Raw genomic sequence first — 17,892 nt, 5'->3', positions numbered from 1 at the left:
TGCTACCACCAAACTTGTAATGAGGCCCTATGTCGTTTATGTAAATGTGCGGTAGAAACACTGGAGTGTTTACTGATTGTGCAAAATTATCGGAAAGTCGTTGTGTAATGTTTGGTAAATTTGGTCAAAACCACAATGCAACATCTCAAATGTGTTTCTGGCAACTTTTGCTTTGAGAACCTAAGAATTCGATGTGTATAGCTGCAATACGATGTTTAAATTTGTTGTTTACTGATTAAGTATTTCCTGTTTTTTAGATATATGTAGAGATTCTACTGCTATTTCTGAGAATGATTTCATTTTTGAGATGCTGTTGTTTTCTATATATGTATTTTATTTGTCTGTGCAATCTTTTGAGATGTTTTATATGTGTGAAAATGTATGACAATCAGTACCAAATTATAAATAAATAAATAAAAGGTACTGACATTAGCGACATCACAGAAAATGACATCAAGAGCGAGTCTTTAGAATTCGAGGGCATAATGGGATGTTACATTAAAAGGAGGTGCCCTAAGTAAGCCAAGAGAGAAGTGAACTTGGTAATGTGCACTAAATTAATGGTCACTGTTTTTACCTACGTGGCAATATCACGAGTTATGTTTTTGTGAGCTAATTCAATTCTAGGAACATCTTATTTTGGCGAATAGCAGGGCTCCTACGAGTGCGAGTCCCTGAGTGATGGCACGGACAGGCCATGCCTATGACTGGCCCTGGTCGTAACATGCAACCAACTTGCAGGGAATGCGCTAAGACCATGCTCTGCCTGTCCGGTGTCACCGTATGTGGCTCGCACACAGCATTTCTTTCCACTGAGTCACAGGGAAAATGACTGCGGGCCATTCACTGGGTGCTACATACCCTGGTGTGGGAGCACACAAGGCCTGGACACAAACCAAATCCCTATTTTCCACAGCTACTGGTCCCAGAGAAAAATAAATATCTGCATTTGATAAAATAAAAATATTTAAAAAAAAACATAGATTGTACTGGATTTCACATGAGTATTTAGTTGCCGAACTACATTAAAGTATGTCTGGGGAAATAAGGCACTAACACCAGAAATATTGTCTAGATGCATCAGTGTGAGTTACATAACACTATCCGGGTTTCAAGTAGTGATATGCCTACCGGCTGTGGATTTACACGATTTAATGGTACTCCATGTATCAGATGGAGGATTGAATTGGCCCTGGTTCTGATTTGTGAAGTGCACATATTAGAGGTCAATGATTGACCCGTGAACTATCACCTCAGAGCTAAGGATGTGGCAGTAGTCAAAGCATATATTTAAAAAGCCTTTAACTTGATGAGAAAACGTTACTTCATGTGAAGTTACTGTTGCATGTCCAGGACAACACAAAACCTCTGCAAAACCTGCATAAAATCCTTACAAGGTGACATTGAATGCATAATCTTAAACCCTCTAATGTCCACCAGTTGAAACGCAAACTCTCCTGCCATGCAATGACAATGACATCATACGAAGATATCACAAAAGGGATAATCAATATAGTGTTCAATTGCAGGGATCGAAATTAAGAATGGATAAGCAGGAGCGAAAATCAGCTCCTGGGTATCCAGCAGTGACCAGGAGCTACTACTGGCGTACCAGGAACTGGTATATAGTGTTCTGCAAATCTAACTTCCACATACAATGCAAACATATCATTTTGTTCATTATTTACTACTCCTTATGGTTTAAAAGTATAGTTGCGTCCTAATGTTGGTTTACAGATTGCCCCAAATTCACAGAGTTAAATTCACATTGGTGTGCTTTTTTGGCATCAGTTGGCATGGGCAAACGTAGCTCCTGGTAGGTTTTGGTGTCAAGCTGTCAAGGCTCTTCTAGGCGACGAGCAGGAACTAAATATCTTCCAGCTCGGCTCAATTTCGAACCCTGAACTGCATATGTGTTTTTTGCAATAATTGGCCCACATAGTTCCTTCCCAAACTGTGAACAAACTCTAATATTGATTGGTTGATGCATTTTCTTCTTTCCCGAGATGCATTACCGTTTTTAGCTGATAGATGGCAGTGTTCACTAGGAAAAGTGTTTCTTTTATTTCCCGGTTTTAAGGATTGCTTATCGAAACTTCACATCCAACTTTCTGCCTGTGGCATAAGGACTAACCGCATGAGCAGGCCGTATACCATACCAAAGGTGCTTTAATCGGTCATAAAAAAATAGTAATGATTGCTCTCTGCAGAAAGTTAGCCATGGCTTATTTACGAGAAAACTCATGTATCAAAGAACCGCCAAGACGGGAACACATTTAATGAGCACATGGAAAAGAGAAAGGACTCTCAGTGTCTCCTCTGAGCCATTTTTAGATCTCAGTAGAACAGACACATCAATATAATTTTCAGCGTTCACAAAGTCGTCAGGGACCAGGTCAAGGGTAGACATGAGTTGATGCATGGCCCCTACTATTTAGAGGAAATGGGTGGTGTGCCTTTTAAGGGTTATTTATTTATTTAAATTCTTATGCAGAGCTACTCACCCAGAAGCCTCAGAGCTTTTTTATGGAAAGACACCACAAGGACAAACCCCAAAGAAGAAGAGGGGCCATTAGTATTTTATTTATTTCAATTCTTATAGAGCGCTACTAACCCAGAGGCCTCAGAGTGCAGAGGGCGTCATCTCCTCCGACATCCAGCAGGGTCTCATGCTTGCCTCCAATTACTTGTTATCATCTGGCTGCGGGTAAGCCCCAAAATTCAAACCATGATCCGAGCCAGAGCCGAGCCAGTGCCAGAGCACAGCCAAAGGCCTGGTTTAGCCCAAAGCACGAGCCGAGCCATTGGTATGCTAAGGTATGGTATATTTTATTTATAAAGCGCTTATGCACAAAACAAGTGCTTCAAGGCAGGGAGGGGACAGGGGAGTAAGTTACAGTTATTCAGAGGCCTTGAACATTCTGAATAATACAAACTACCCTTGATGGCAGTGCACGTGCAAATTGAACATAAAACAGGGGAGATGAAAGAAAAACTGTCAACAACAAATCTGCAGTCTAAGTGTTATACACCGGGTGGGGAGGTAGAGTGGGCGGGGGGGGGGCATTAGGGATAGGGACAGAAAAACTACTCTACATTACTAGGCCCGATATGACTCTTGTGATTCTCATAGTGCAGTCCAACAAGAACAAGGGGTGTGGGGAGTGGGGGCAAGACAAGGAAGGAAGAACAAACGAGAAAGTGGGGGGATAGGGACAGACAGGCTACTCAACATTACTAGGCCCGGTGTGACTCTTGCAATTCTCATAGAGCAGTGATACAAAACAGGGGGGGCAGGGCGAGGAGTAGTAGGGGGAGCAAGCACGTGGGAGTGGAAGCAAGCAGTGCATGATGTGCAGACCCCGAAGTTCGATTTTTAGATGTCAGTAAGCAATGGATGGAGTGCAAACATCCAATACGATTTTAAATGGCAGCTAGCAATGCGGGTGGGTGGGGGGCGGTGCACACATCAATTTACTATTGATTTACTTTTCTTTTTTTTTTTAATAAACAAGTATTGCAACACAGAAATTACAGGGGTGAAATGCTGCATAGGTGGGTAGGAATAGTAGAACATTTGCCAGGGTTCTTGGACAGGTCCATTCAGAGATAGATTAGAGGAGATGCTGCATGCCGACAGAGTTGCGGACTGTACTTGCATGGTTGGAATCACAGGGTCAGGGATATTTGATGAGGACCCATGTCACAGCAGCATAGAGGTTATTTAGAGAGGCAGCCCCCCCCCGTCTCATCCATACTCAGACAGGCACAAACAGGGCCTTTGGTAAGCGGGCCTTTGGAATCGGAGGGCCGGCTTACGCCTACCGGTTCCTGATTTGTCCTGATAACAGCCACCCGACTAATCTGATGGGAGTGCGGTTAGGCAGCCCAGCATTGAGGCAGGTCACACACTAGGGCGGCCATGATGGAAGGTGCTTTCTTTACCCGCACTTCGTGGCAGAGGCCCGACAGAGGAGGTATTGTGCAGAAAAAACAGGGAAGTGATGTGGGGCGCACAGCGGCTTTATGGAGATGAAATACGCTGCGCTCTTCGACGCGCTTGCAATCATCAAAGATGTGTTGTCGCCTGGCAGCACAATTCTTCTCTGTACTTCTGCACGGCTGCAGGATGTGAATGCAGCCCTGGGACATCAGGTGGAAGACGTCTGGTGGTCAATCTGGTAGTTGTAGAGTTCAATGAAATTACTTGTAAATTAGGCAAGAAAATATTTTCTTAATCACATACATTACTTGAAGTGAGATGCTATAGTTAATATCATTATTATTTACAATAGATACAATCCAAAATATATTTCACAGCATTTTACAGCCTAACAAAAATGCAAAGTTAAGCAGATTTCATTCACAATAATGTTAAATATTTGTGACTTCAAAGCATCATTGCACATGTACTATTAATAATATTAATAAATTTAATATTCATAAATCATATACAATCATAGCATGTTGCCTTTCTTTTTTTTTAACATGCAGCGAGTGAGAGTGTCAGGACGCTGGGTGCTTGGCTCGGCTCTGGTTTGGCTCTCCATTCACACAGATTCTAGAGCCGAGCCAGAAGCCGGCATTTAGTTTAAGCCAGGTTCGATCGTTCATTGTCTTGTATTATCATAATTTCACTATGTGATTTGTGGAGCGCTTGCTGTCTGCATATCTCATATTGCCTCTGATCAGCCAGAGACCCAACAACATTTGGTAATGCATTGCCGGAAAGACCTTCTTCTATTACAGTTTTTAAACCATCAGATGAATGAATGGTTGGGCTATAACCGATGCAAGAAGCACATCAACTTCTCAAAGCTAAAAGCACACACCCAACTTCCAGTGCCATACCAATATTTAAAGAAAAATAAAACTGCCAAAACTGAATATGAATAGTATGTTTTTTTCATAGCTGGCTATGTTATTTCAACAATGTCTGCCTGGCACAGTAAAAATGTGCTTCTTTTGTTGAACTTCCCATTTAATCCCATCATTAATTCTCTTGCCGCCACTTTTGCCACACTTTTGCCACACTGCCAAATTACAAGAACACCAAACTGGCGGCAATTTTGCCATCAGTATTTTTTCTGGCGGAATCAGTGCTGGTGCTTTTTTGCACCGACGGAATTAGCGGCAAAATAACCAGTGGTAATTCCTAGAATAGTGCTAATTCCACAGGTGGAAATACTGCCAAAAAATGCAACAGTAATTCCACCTTATTACAAGGTGAAATACTACCTAAAAACAACCAAAAAACAGGCAATAAGTCTTCCAAAATAGCAGTACAGTTACCCTCACAAAATGCATGCCGGTGATGAAAATAAGACAATGACAATGACAATGACGCATCCAATTACATCCAAAAGAGTATTAAGGCCAACGCCTTTCACCAAACCAACTTTGAAGCAAAATGCAGCCCTGAGAAGTGCCATAACCATACCTCTGGGCCGACCCTCACCCTGGTCAATGACAGATGACCAGATAACCACAATATCAGCTGAACAAACATCATAGCTGGGCTTCTCTGTCTCATACAGCTAGGTCTCCAGAGCGGGATCAAAATCAGGACTGCCATCCCACCTCTGCTGAAGCTGGTGACTGTTCTGCACTTTCTAGCTGCGGGAACATTTCAGCACACCATTGGGATTACACATGTTGCATCCAGCTCTTTCAAATGTGATAGCACAGGTGCTTGATGCACTAATGAGACCTGCACTGCATCCCATCACTATGCCCACTACCCGAAACCAGCTGCATGCCACCAAGCCAAGTTCTATGCCACATCCCACATCCCCAATATGATTGGTGCACAGGACTGTACGTATGTGGCATTGGCACCGCCCCAGGCACAGGAGCAAATGCACCGCAACAGAAAGCAGTACCAGCTTATGAACGTACACATGACAAGCAATGCTGATCTGACCGTGAGCCACTGATGTGCCCATTTCCTGTGTTCCAACCATGATGTCATGGCCCTGAGGAACAGCCTACATGGATTGGATAAGTAGCACCACTGAGAATACAATGCACATGTGGACTGAATAACGTCTGAATGTGGGCTGGAGGGGCAGAGGAATGCTGCCATACACGTGTAATAAATACATGGACAAACAAATGTAAGTACATGATGCATGTGAGTGAAAACATGCAAGCCTACAATGGGCACACAGCTCTACATGCCAGAGTGAACAGCCCATTGCCCCCATCACCGCCTCCCTTAGGCTCAGTGTGGCATGAGTGCCCCTGATAGTGGAGTACAGAGGATGCACTGAGGTATGTCCCATGATCCCTGACAATAACCACCTCACACTAACAAACAGAAAGTCATAGAAAGACTGCCCAACTATGCCCAGCATGATGACAAATCGAAAGTAGCAGCATGCCCGTGATATTGAATAGACTAAGGGATGTGTTGCACTTGCGATAAGTTGGAGAAAAAGGTGGCAAATGCCCTCCCCATGCAGCAGGGTTAACAGTACGCCTTCGCTATCAGTCATTGTAAGACCCAGACACCCCTAAGGTCATGCAGAGAGAGGCTCATGCATTCTTGATGATGTGCCTGAAGGAAAATGAAGCCATGCTGCGCTGTAGAATGAGGCTTGTGTACACAGCAACCACTTCCATCCTTAAAATATTCTCTTGCCTATTGTAGATGACTCAGGCTATCCACAGCTGCCAGGGCTGATGACACTCATCAGAAGCCATGCAACTACACCGGAGATGGCATGCAATGAGGCACACACACAGGGACCCGGATGTGTGTTGAGTGCACATTTAGACTGCTCAAAGGAAGATTCCAGAGCCTGCGCCGGACAGGTGGGGCACTCATGTACAGTCCTGAGAAGGTGGTAAGATGGTCATAGTCTGCAATGTTGCGCAACATATGCATTGGAGGGATGTCCCTATGCCTCCTGAATAAGGCAATGGCCACCCAGACTCTGATGATGGTAATCAGAGGCCACCTAGAGGTGGAAGTGAGGATGCATCATCCATAATGAGCTGATTCAGAACTTTTTTTAATCCCTTTGTTTTCACTTTGCACTATTATATAACATCACTAAATTCAGTACTATAGGGTAAACTCAATGGGCCTCATTACGACCCTGGCGCCGAGGTATGAACCAGCACCGTTCATATTGGGCCGCCACATTACGAGTTTGCTCGCGGGTGGCGGTATGCACGTCTGGTCTGGCCAGACGTGCATACTGGCAACCGCGAGCAGATCAGGATGCTAACCACGGACCAGTCATTAACGGGTCCATTGTTAGCATATTCCCCATTGCCATTGAGCCCCATAGGGGCTCAATGGGAATGGGGACGTACCGGGTCCGGGTCCTGAAAATGGGAATTACCGGGCCCGCAAAAGTCGGAATGGTAATTCCCTTTTTTTGGGACCCGGATACGAGTTTGGAGGTAGCCATGCCAGTAAGGACCGCATGGCTACCTCCAAACTCGTAATGAGGCACAATGACTGCTGTACTCATTTGCTGCAGAACTGTAATTTATTGAATGTGAACAGTCCCATGAACATCCACCCCCCACATCCCAACAATCATGCCCACCCACCCTCCGTATCCCCAAAACTGTGGCATGATCCCTCCTACTTCTTTTGGGTCTTGCCCCGTCCATGCATTGAAGGTGGTGAGGGGGGCTGTCTCTTTCGAGAGTGCATTGACGCTGGCAGGCTAATATAACAGTTCATCCTCACAGGGACCATCTATTTTTGCTTTCGCCCCAGATGGACTCCTACTGTACGCTGGTTTGCAGTTGCTTGCAACCTTTGGCGCACATACAGAGCACATTCTCAGAGTTCTCTTGTCAAGGAGTCCTGTGGATCCTAAGGAATATCCCCCTCTCCCATGGGGATGTTCAGTGACAGATTTAAATCCGCCCTGTGTGGGTCTCGGTCACATTTCAAAGGCATGCCACCCTAGCTAATACTACCATTGAGAGGGCAAGAGCTGTGCTGTCCAAAGGTCCGGGGCTCCATCGCTGCAGTTGCGACTGTCACTATTTCATACAGCTGTGCCTGTTCCTTGTGCTATTGTTGATAATAGCTTGAGGTCTTGTTAAGATGGATTGATGAATTCTGACACCAATTCCCCATTGGGTCCATTGGACCCAATGAGGCATTTTCGGCGCAATTAGTGCTGCGCTCATTGTTCCCGGAAATGGGCTTTAAGTTGGCGCATTTACGCCCAGCTTAGAGCTGCAGGTAAATGCTGCCAGACTTATGATTGGGTGAACCATTAAATGCAGCGGTTATAGCGTTACTGCCGGATTTAAGGGTTACTGCCCAACTCGTGAAGACCCCCATAGACTTTTAATTTTGGCAGAAAGGGCATAGTGAGATAAAAGGATTTGCCTGGGATCGCACCCCGGGTAAGTGGACAAGCTGGGATTTGAGGCCAGTCTGCAATTCAGGAACTTGATCTCACCTCTTCCCAGATGTAATTGGTATTAATATTGTTTGTAAAAGGTGCTTTATAAACTTTTGTTTGAAAACACCATTTGGCTGTGGGCGGTATTGCAAAAAGATGCTATTTGTGTTTTGCTAGCTGAAGTTAATGCTTGTTTTTGCAGCCGTTTCGTGGTTGTTTGTATTTTTATTGTGTATATAATTGCCCATGTTGTCCAAACTAGCAATATGCTTTTATTTCAGAAGCTACAGACTAAGATTATATTGCCTGTCAAAGGAAAAAGACCCCAAGCAGGTTCCAAGGATGTCGCGTCAGGGTAGGGAATGGCCCTGGGGCAGACCGGGCAGGTTGCATCTACTGCAGGATTGCCTCATAGTGCGAGAGAGCCTGTTTACCTAAGAGGTCTTGAGGCAGGAAGTAAGTCATTTTGCAGGTCTTACAAAATTAACAGGTTTCAAGTCCTTAAAAATAAACTGGGGGGGGCTCAATAACATATGCATAGGTGCTGAGTACATGGGGGCAGAGGGAGAAGTTACACCCATTCTCCTTGATATGCCATCTAAATCACTAGTTGTGGCACGGTTTTTGTGAGCTCTCGTGCTGGGTCAGGCTTGGTGACACATTAGCAGGTATTTTGCAAAATTAGCATGTGCTACTCACTTCAAAATGGGATGGGAGTCTCATTAATGGGCCACCTGATAGTTGATTGGAAGGGATGGGCAGTGCAAAGCAGGGGAAATCAGGGGATTCTATAGCAGATTGCTGCAAAGACAACTCAGCAGGTTAGGTGACTGTTGCTGAGATGTTATAGCTTTAGATCTTCCTGTAATCCATATGGTTTTTTTCCTATTCCTGCTGCAAACTGTGTGATAAAAAGTGTTGTTTCGACCTGGGGATGGGTATAGCTCCCTCAGGTCACTTAGTGTGGGAAAGGCTGCCACCCATTCATATGCACAGTGAGTGAACATATTTTAAACTGAAATATACACATTTAGTTCAATTGACCTTTTCCCTTAGAAGAAAGTGCACGAGACAACATTTGCCTTTCTAAAAAATAGTCAACCCAGAAAAATAATCAGAGCGAGGAGAATATTTCAATATCTACTGGCAAAGTATAAAAGGTGCGCAGCTTTTAAACCAACAATTTATAATGAAATATTCCATGGAAAACACAATCAAAATATGACACTTTTAGGTGATCTTGTAGGTAATCGTCTAATATGCACTGGAAACATAACAACTTGGTGTGAAATCCTAGTAGCTGAACACTTAAGCAAGAAAACTTGTGTTTAAATGTGGGCCCCAAAAACACAAAGCAGGGGTTGTGCCGCCCTCTCGAAAAAGTGGGCAGATGCTGTCCGCCCACGTGTATCCTCGATTTGTGCCCTGAAAGTCAGCTCAGGGACAATAACCCCTCCAGTCACCGGGACTGTAACCTCGCCCACATGTTTGGCTTTCAACAATACTCTGTTTTGAAAAGATGACCTAAGGATTGCACACATCATAGTAAAGCACTCAAACAAATATATAAATCTTCACATAAATATGCCAAACAGAAAGTGTAGTGGCATTATTCCCCACAAGCTTGAATGGAAGACTACAAATACCAGAATGCAATTTAGCAGAAGGCAAAAAAAAAGGCCTGTGGTTTTGGAAAACGTACTTTCAAGAATGAAAGACTCATAAAAAAAGCTGATGTGCGGAAAGGTGACCTGTTTCTGTTTCAATGTTTGACAAAGGCTTGATTCATAATGTGAGGAAAATGATACATTCTCCCTCAAATAAACGCTTTTTGGTCTGTTAAATATAAACGTGTAAAAATAAGGCAGATAGTTTAAAACTGATTTGTGTGATATTTTGAATTGTCCTGGAGGAGGGCATGGATTTCGGCATCTAACTGGTGCTTTGTTTGTGCTTTATAAATAGAAATGCCCCTTTGCACATCTTAACACCGAAATGTTAAGAATATCTTGTCCAAAACAGTTTTTTGTTAAATGAGCCATCACTTGTAACTCGTCCCACTTTAAATCTTGAAATGGGCTGCTTGAATAAAGAAAGTGATAAGCAGTACTTACAGACCCATAGAGTGGGTAGGGCTGCTGGGTTAGGGGATAGTCGTCGTGTTGCAGCAGGGGGATGACACGTTGCTTCACTAGGACAAACAATAAAGGGAGCCTTGTACATGGATGCAGCACAGCCCATCTTGAGAACAATGTTACTTTATATGCTGGAGGCAGGCAGCTGGTGCCTGCTGGGCTCCTATGACTGCAGGGTCATGTGCAGCCGCACAGATTGTCCATGCACAGACTGCCCATATGGGTAAGTCCATATGGGTAAGACAGCTCTCCTCTCTGTATTAGAATCAGGTTAGACCTCATTTAATTCGGGCACTTTATGTGAAATTCTATCACCACATTTGGAAAGTTAGGTTTGTTCCCCACACACATGAACAAACTGTGGGCTTTTTGTTACGTTTGCCCCCTGACACATGAACATACTTTGGGCTTTTTGTTAAATTTGCCCCCCCACAGATGAACATACTGTGGGCTTTTCGTTATGTTTGCCCCCTTCACACATGAATATACTGTGGGCTTTTTGTTACATTTGCTCTCCTTGCATATGAACATTCTGAGCTTTTCGTTACATTTGTCCCACTAGCACATGAACATACTGTGGGCTTTTCATTATGTTTGCCCTCCTTTCACATGAACATATCGTGGGCTTTTTGTTATGTTTGCCCGACTCACACATGAACATCCTGTGGGGCCGATTCATGGAATTTATTCTGCAGAAAATAGGCCACTTTTCCTGGACCTGCATGGATTTTGTGCTGGCCTGTCAAGCCTTTGCGAGCCATCGAGGGCCTTGTACGAGACTCCGAGCAGACGGTGGGCGTGGCCTGCACAGAGGGCTGGGAAGCAGGAGGAACAACTGAAATGGGAAAAAATTGCAACAAAGCCCACACTATTTCGCAGCAAGAGACATATTCCTGGCATCGATCGCTCATCGTCTCAGCTGGGAAATGCCCATGCAAGTCCTTCATAGGATCTGCCACCCGAAGGCTGATGTAAGTACACGTGCGCATAGGATTTCCAGCGTGCAGGTGGGTTCACATGGTGGATTTTGGGGTGCGTGTACTGAGTTGGGGTTCCGATGTAACGTAGGGATGTGCGTAAGGTGTGCAGTGGGGTACAGAAACGTTTTATGTGGGTCTGCACGCACATTTCCCGAGTTATTGCCGAGTTCTGATTTTTTATACGCATGTTGTCTGGGTGGTGGATACAGTTAAGTGGACCCTGCGCCGGCTCCCTGAGTCATAGGTCTGCTTACGGGGGACCCCACGTACTGTTTGAAGGGTGCGTGTATTTGTGCCCTGGGGAGCGTGCAAAGGTAGCTGATCTGGCAGTTTCCTGCTTTGCGTGTGGGCGTGTCGGGGGCGTTCCAGACATGACTTGCAAATACGGTTACTTTTCGCAGCAATTCTATGAATACGCGTTACGCGCAGATTTTCTTAATCACGCAGGATCACGCACTAGCCTTTTCGGTGCGCAGCCCTTGCGCGATTTCTGCATGTATTTCCATGAATTGCCCCTTGGAGGCTTTTCGTTACCTTTGCCTTGCTCGCACCTGAACATACTGTGGGCTTTTTGTTACGTTTGACCCCTCAAACATGAACATATTGGGCCTCATTACGAGGTTGGAAGTAGTCATGGTGCTATTAGCGCCATGACTACCTCCAATACCGGTACCGAGTCCGCCCTCGTTCAATGGGGACTTACCGGTCTATTCCGACCTTTGCGGGACCGGTAAGTGCCCATTGAAAAAGCCATTCCCCATTCCAGCCCCCATAGAGCTCAATGGGAAGGTGCTAATAACGGTACCGCAAATTGCGGTACCGTTATCAGCTCTGAAGTCCCTTAATGGGCCCAAAGGGATTACCGGCACCGATGTCCTTAACGGTGCCCGGTATCCCTTTGCGTCCACCTCGTAATGAGGCCCATTGTGGGTTTTTCTTTACGTTTGCCCCCCCACGCACCTCAACATACTGTGGGCTTTTCGTTATGTCTGTCACCCTTTCGCACAGAAACATACTGTGTACTTTTTCAATTTTATTTGCCCCTCCTTGCAGATGAGCATACTGTGGGCTTTTTGTTATGTTTGCCCCCTTGCACTTGAACACACTGTGCGCTTTTTATCACATTTGCATCTCTCACACGCTAACACGCGGTGAGCTTTTTGTCGCATATAGACCCCTCGCACACTAACACGCTGTGGGCTTTTTGTAACATATAGACCCCTCGCACACTAACACGCTGTGGGCTTTTTGTCGCATATAGACCCCTCGCACACTAACACGCTGTGGGCTTTTTGGCGCATATAGACCCCTCGCACACTAACACGCTGTGGGCTTTTTGTTGCATATAGACCCCTCGCACACTAACATCCTGTGGGCTTTTTGGCAATTACAAACATATTTAGCTGTGTGCTCTGGGCTATCAGAACCTAGTGTCTTTATAGGCGCTGTGGTCACCACCACTGTGAAAATTCTCCATGAGCGCACGTGAGCAAGCATTTCCCGAAATTCTGTCATGGTGAAATGCTCCATGCGCAACCACAAACTGTAACCAAAGCCAGCAAAAGTACATAAGCATCGTTTTAGACTACACAATTCTTCTGCCAGCACCTTTGATCGCATTGGTAAGCCAGGAAGCTGATACCCAGAGTGGGCCTTTGAAATCTCACATTAAGATATGCTGGAGATTGTGTATAAAATAATATGGGCCTCATTAGGAGTGTTGCGGTAAGGCAACCATGGCGCCGGTAGTGTTACCGGTGCAATTGTTACCTCGCTGCAACATTCCGAGTATGCTCGCGGGTGCCGCTCTGGAATGCCTGGTCAGACCAGGCGTGCAGAGCGGCACCTGTGAGCAGTACCGGATGGCAGCAACGGCCCCGTTATTAACGGGACCGTTGTTACCATCCTCCCAAAACCCATTGTGCCCTATGGGGGCTCAAATGGGAATGTGGACTTACCGGGACCGGGTCCCGCGAAAGGGAATTACTGGGCCCTCCAAGGTTGGAATGGCCCGGTAAATCCCCTTTTGCTGGACTCGGATACGAGTTTGGAGGTAGCCATGCCCTTATTAAGGGCATGGCTACCTCCAAATTCCTAATGAGGCCCAGTACCTCAAGAAATCAGGCTATAGGCCTATAGCCGAACCAAAAACACAAAATAATGGTTTGGGCCCGTTTTTTGGTCAAAGTGGGCCACGTTTTGGGCCAATTTGGGTCAGTTTAATGAGTTAATTCACTCTGCGTCTAGTAGTTTTGACCAGTGTTGCTGAATAAATATTATTTAAAATGCACAATTTGCATCACACTTCATCAAAAATCTCCCCCTTGGGTGCAATTCAAGCAGCCGGACACAAAAGGAATGAATGGCCATTTGCAACTGTGGCCCACTTCTTCATTGATGGCCGAGATAATTGGATGGCCCGGTCGGATCCTGCAGGAAATACCGAACCACACTACCGCTCATCACCAGGCTGCGGGATTGGAGATCAGGCTCTTGAAATGATGCTTGAAATGGGTATGATCAGTTCCGTGGAGAGTGCATGGAAAGTCCACATCCCACATACATTTCCTTGACTGGAAACATTCCATCGATGTCTCAGTGGAAATCTCTATTGAATTCAAACGATGCATGCGGCCCTCTGGCCCACGGTGCAGCCACATTACCATTGTTGTCCGAATGAAGCTGAGGGCATAGATTGTTTTGTGGCTGTGATGGCCTCACTAGAAAGGTTTGGGGTGATGCATGAGATGAAGTACCTCTATCTACTATACTTAGGGTGTTCCGTGAGTGTTCCTCTATAAGGCCAGGAAACTCTGAGGTGACTTGCAATAGCCTTTTTTTATGTATGGTAGGGGTATTGTATTCGCTATATAATTACATTCGCCACACATTTATGCTTAGAATTTAAAAAAAAAACGAATATGCAGCTTCTGATGTGCTAATGTGCTGCAGAAAGAGTTTAAGCTGTTTAATCAAATGCATCTTCAAAGATTTTGGTTTACAATAAGTAATAACACACAGTTTCTTGCTCTCATGTGCTAGACTCCAGCAAGCCACAGCGTTGAGTGCAGGCATTGTGATATCACAAACCCGCTGTAATAAATGATTACAGATGACTGATGATATCATTTTCTAATTACAAGTGAGTAATGAGGTCCCAACCACCCTTTCAATAGAGCATTGTTTACAGGCTTCTATGCAGCTAGCTCAGGCTGCCATGTATTATAAACATTGAACTGTAATGTCATAGATTGTAACCTGCACAGCGTTGATAAGGAACCGCTATAAACAGTTCCTTATCAACGTATGCCTGTAAAGGGTCACAGCATGCTGTTTTACAGGAGAGCAATTTGAAAAGATTATGAAGACTTTAATAAAATGCTTCAGCGACAGCTGGAATTCTGCTCAGTGCGGGCATTGTTATATCACAAACCCGCTGTTATAAATGATTACAGATGGTTGATGATAACATTTTCTTATTACGAGTTATTAGGTCCCAACTAGCCTGTAAATAGAGCATTGTTTACAGGCTTCTACACAGCTAGCTCACGCTGTCATGTATTATAAAAATTGAACTGTAAAGTAATAGGTTGTAGTCTGCACACACAATTTGTACTTACCACTAGCCCTCGGCTAGTGATATTTGACCCCTGGCAAGTTAGAAGTGGCGCACTGTACGCATGTATAGAATGTAGCAGGGGAGTGACTTTATATGGCTGGCTAGTAGCTTACAACTTGAATGTTTTCCTCCTGTTGTAACAATAGCATAGTGAAGTCATTTTCTTTTTACAGCAGAGAGGTTACAACAAGTGCACATATTTAGCATACACTAGCAGCTGAATAGCCCCCTGACCCACAAATGCTATGTGCTCATTACCCTCTTGACCTCCATGGAGAAGAGCAGATCATCTCTCATGGTGCTGGCCATATCTAACTGTCTATATGTGCAAGCCAGAGTATACCCCTTTCTCTCTGATCCTTCCCCTGTCACCTGATTGCTCGAGAAAAGCTCCTGGATAATGTTTTAAGATGCACGTGACATGGTCAACTCATGCGAGGATAACATCACAAATGTGAAGCCCCTTGATGGTGATACATTGTTTCCCCTGGACCTAAGGATCTTTAAAGGAATGGTTCGCCAAAAAATGTTTATTGCAAAAAAAGATGGGCAATAATAAAAAAAATAGATTGGCACTTTTTATTTTAAGTCCCTATGTAAAATTTTGAGCAAATGAAGCTCAAAATTTACAAAAGGAAGCACATGGGAGCATCCATTTTGTGAAATCGGTGCCCGCATGTGCTTGCTTTTGCGGCACTAATGAAGGAAAAGCCAGCCAGCTGTAGTAAACAAAAGCTACCAATGGGTGGCTTTTCCTTCATTGGTGCCGGGACTCGCAGGACGGAGACAGGAGACTACAGGCAGAAAAGCTGCAGCTGCATCTCGGTAAGTGCTATTTATTTTTTTAAAAAGAAGCACTAGCTGTGGTTTTTTTCTATGTTTTCCGGGCTGAAGGAGCCCGGAAAACTTAGAAATAAAGCCACAGCTTTAAAAACATTGTATTTATGTTTGCGGTAGCTTTTGAAGCTACCGCAAACATAAATACAACATTATTGTGTTTGAAAACGCTGCTGTTTTTCTTTCTAAGTTTCTCAGGCTCCTCCTAGCCGAAGGAGCCTGAGAAACCAGTTTCTGCCTAAAGCTGCTTTCCCATTTGGGGCTTTCGGGATCCCCACGGGGAGCCCGAGAGCCCCAAATGGGAAAACAGCTTTAGGCAGAAACACTGCGGCATGGAAACACAACCGCGTTGTGCGGAGACCCAAAGTAATAGCAGTGGCAGGCAGAAACACAACGTGGTTGTGTTTCAAAAATGCTGCAGTTTTTCTTTCTATGTTTCTCAGGCTCCTCAGAGCCTGAGAAACTTAGAAAGAAAAACCGCAGCGTTTTCGAAACACAATAACGTTGTATTTATCTTTGCGGTAGCTCAAAAGCTACCGCAAACATAAATACAACGTTTTTAAAGCTGCTGTTTTATTTCTACGTTTTCCGGGCTCCTCCAGCCCGGAAAACTTAGAAAAAAAAACGCAGCTAGTGCTTTTAAAAAAAAAAAATAGCACTTACTTAGATGCAGCTGCGGCTTTTCTGTCTGTAGTCTCTGGTCTGCGTCCTGCGAGTCCCGGCACCAATGAAGGAAAAGCCACCCAGTGGTAGCTTTTGTTTACTACAGCTGGCTGGCTTTTCCTTCATTAGTGCCGCAAAAGCAAAAGTGAGCACAGGCGGGCATCCATTTCACAAAATGGATGCCCCCATGTGCTTGCTTTTGTAAATTTTGAGCTTCAATTGCTCAAAATTTTACATAGGGACTTAAAGAAAAAGTGCCAATATATTTTTTTTATTATTGCCCATCTTTCCATCTTTTTTTGCAATAATAATTTTTGGGAGAACCATTCCTTTAACAATGTATCCTGTTATAAAAAATTATAATTTGCCCAAATTAACTTGTATGGTCAGAAGTTTGGGGTGTAGAATTTGAGATCTATGAGGGCAGATGAAGTTGTTGTAGAAAAATGTACTGGGGGTGTAATTATTAGCAGTGATTGTATTCATAAAACTTGAGTTGTGTCTAATACAGCTAAAAACAAAACTAATGGCAAATAGAGTGGCATTTTTTCACTTCGTGATTCGACGGAAGCTGATCTCTTGAGTTTGAGATTTTTTACTTGCATTGCGCATATCTCCTCCTTAGGAGGAGAGCCGAACAGAAGCGAGATCTGGGCGCAGAGGTTTATTGGAAACAAATATAAGAATTATAAAAAGCCATATGTTTTGAGGTTCTTCCGAAATAGAGAAAAAAAAGAGTCGATATTTCGGACAACAAAAGGAAGTGAGATCCAGGCACGAGGACCAAGCACAGAGATGCACCTATCGACTAATGTGTGTTTTCTTTCCTGGCGCAATGCCAAAGGGTGCTCGGAGCTCATGCCCGGATATGCTGAGTTTAGTTTTGCTAGATGCGATGGGCGTGAGATTGGAATGCTGTGTATTTAATGTCAAAACATTAACAAATTGCATTTTATGGCACGTTACCGAAAATGCAATCTATAAACTTTAAAAAATGTAGTGAAAAAACATAAGGGGGAGGTCGGGTAAAGGTGCCGAGCAGGGCCGGCCTTATCGGCAGCAGTGCCCTGGGCGATTTGGCGTCCCCCTCCCCACGCACCACTGGTCAAAAGGGGGCAGGGCAGAGGTTTGGGGGGCAGGATGCGCCACATTATGTTTTACCTCTGCGCTCCGGCACCTCGCAAAGGGTTAAATCCCTGGAATAGGGCACTTGTGCACCGCATGAGCGCCCTATTCCAATGCAAACCGCCTCGCTCCCACATCGGGGTGAGGAGGTA

At 44.6% G+C, this 17,892-nt stretch overlaps 1 long non-coding RNA gene across 1 annotated transcript in view; it reads right to left on the bottom strand.

Moving 5' to 3' along the window:
• Positions 1–2,809: 2,809 nt before the first annotated feature.
• Positions 2,810–17,892, bottom strand: part of LOC138510921 (uncharacterized) — a 60,587-nt gene continuing 45,504 nt past the window's right edge. The window contains exon 3 of the long non-coding RNA XR_011280467.1: positions 2,810–4,178. This is a non-coding gene — a long non-coding RNA (uncharacterized lncRNA). The remainder of the gene's footprint in view (positions 4,179–17,892) is intronic.

Source organism: Ambystoma mexicanum, chromosome 6p, assembly GCF_040938575.1.
Source record: "Ambystoma mexicanum isolate Mex_15411 chromosome 6p, UKY_AmexF1_1, whole genome shotgun sequence".
Lineage (NCBI taxonomy): Eukaryota > Metazoa > Chordata > Amphibia > Caudata > Ambystomatidae > Ambystoma > Ambystoma mexicanum.
This window is presented reverse-complemented; position numbering and strand designations above follow the sequence as displayed.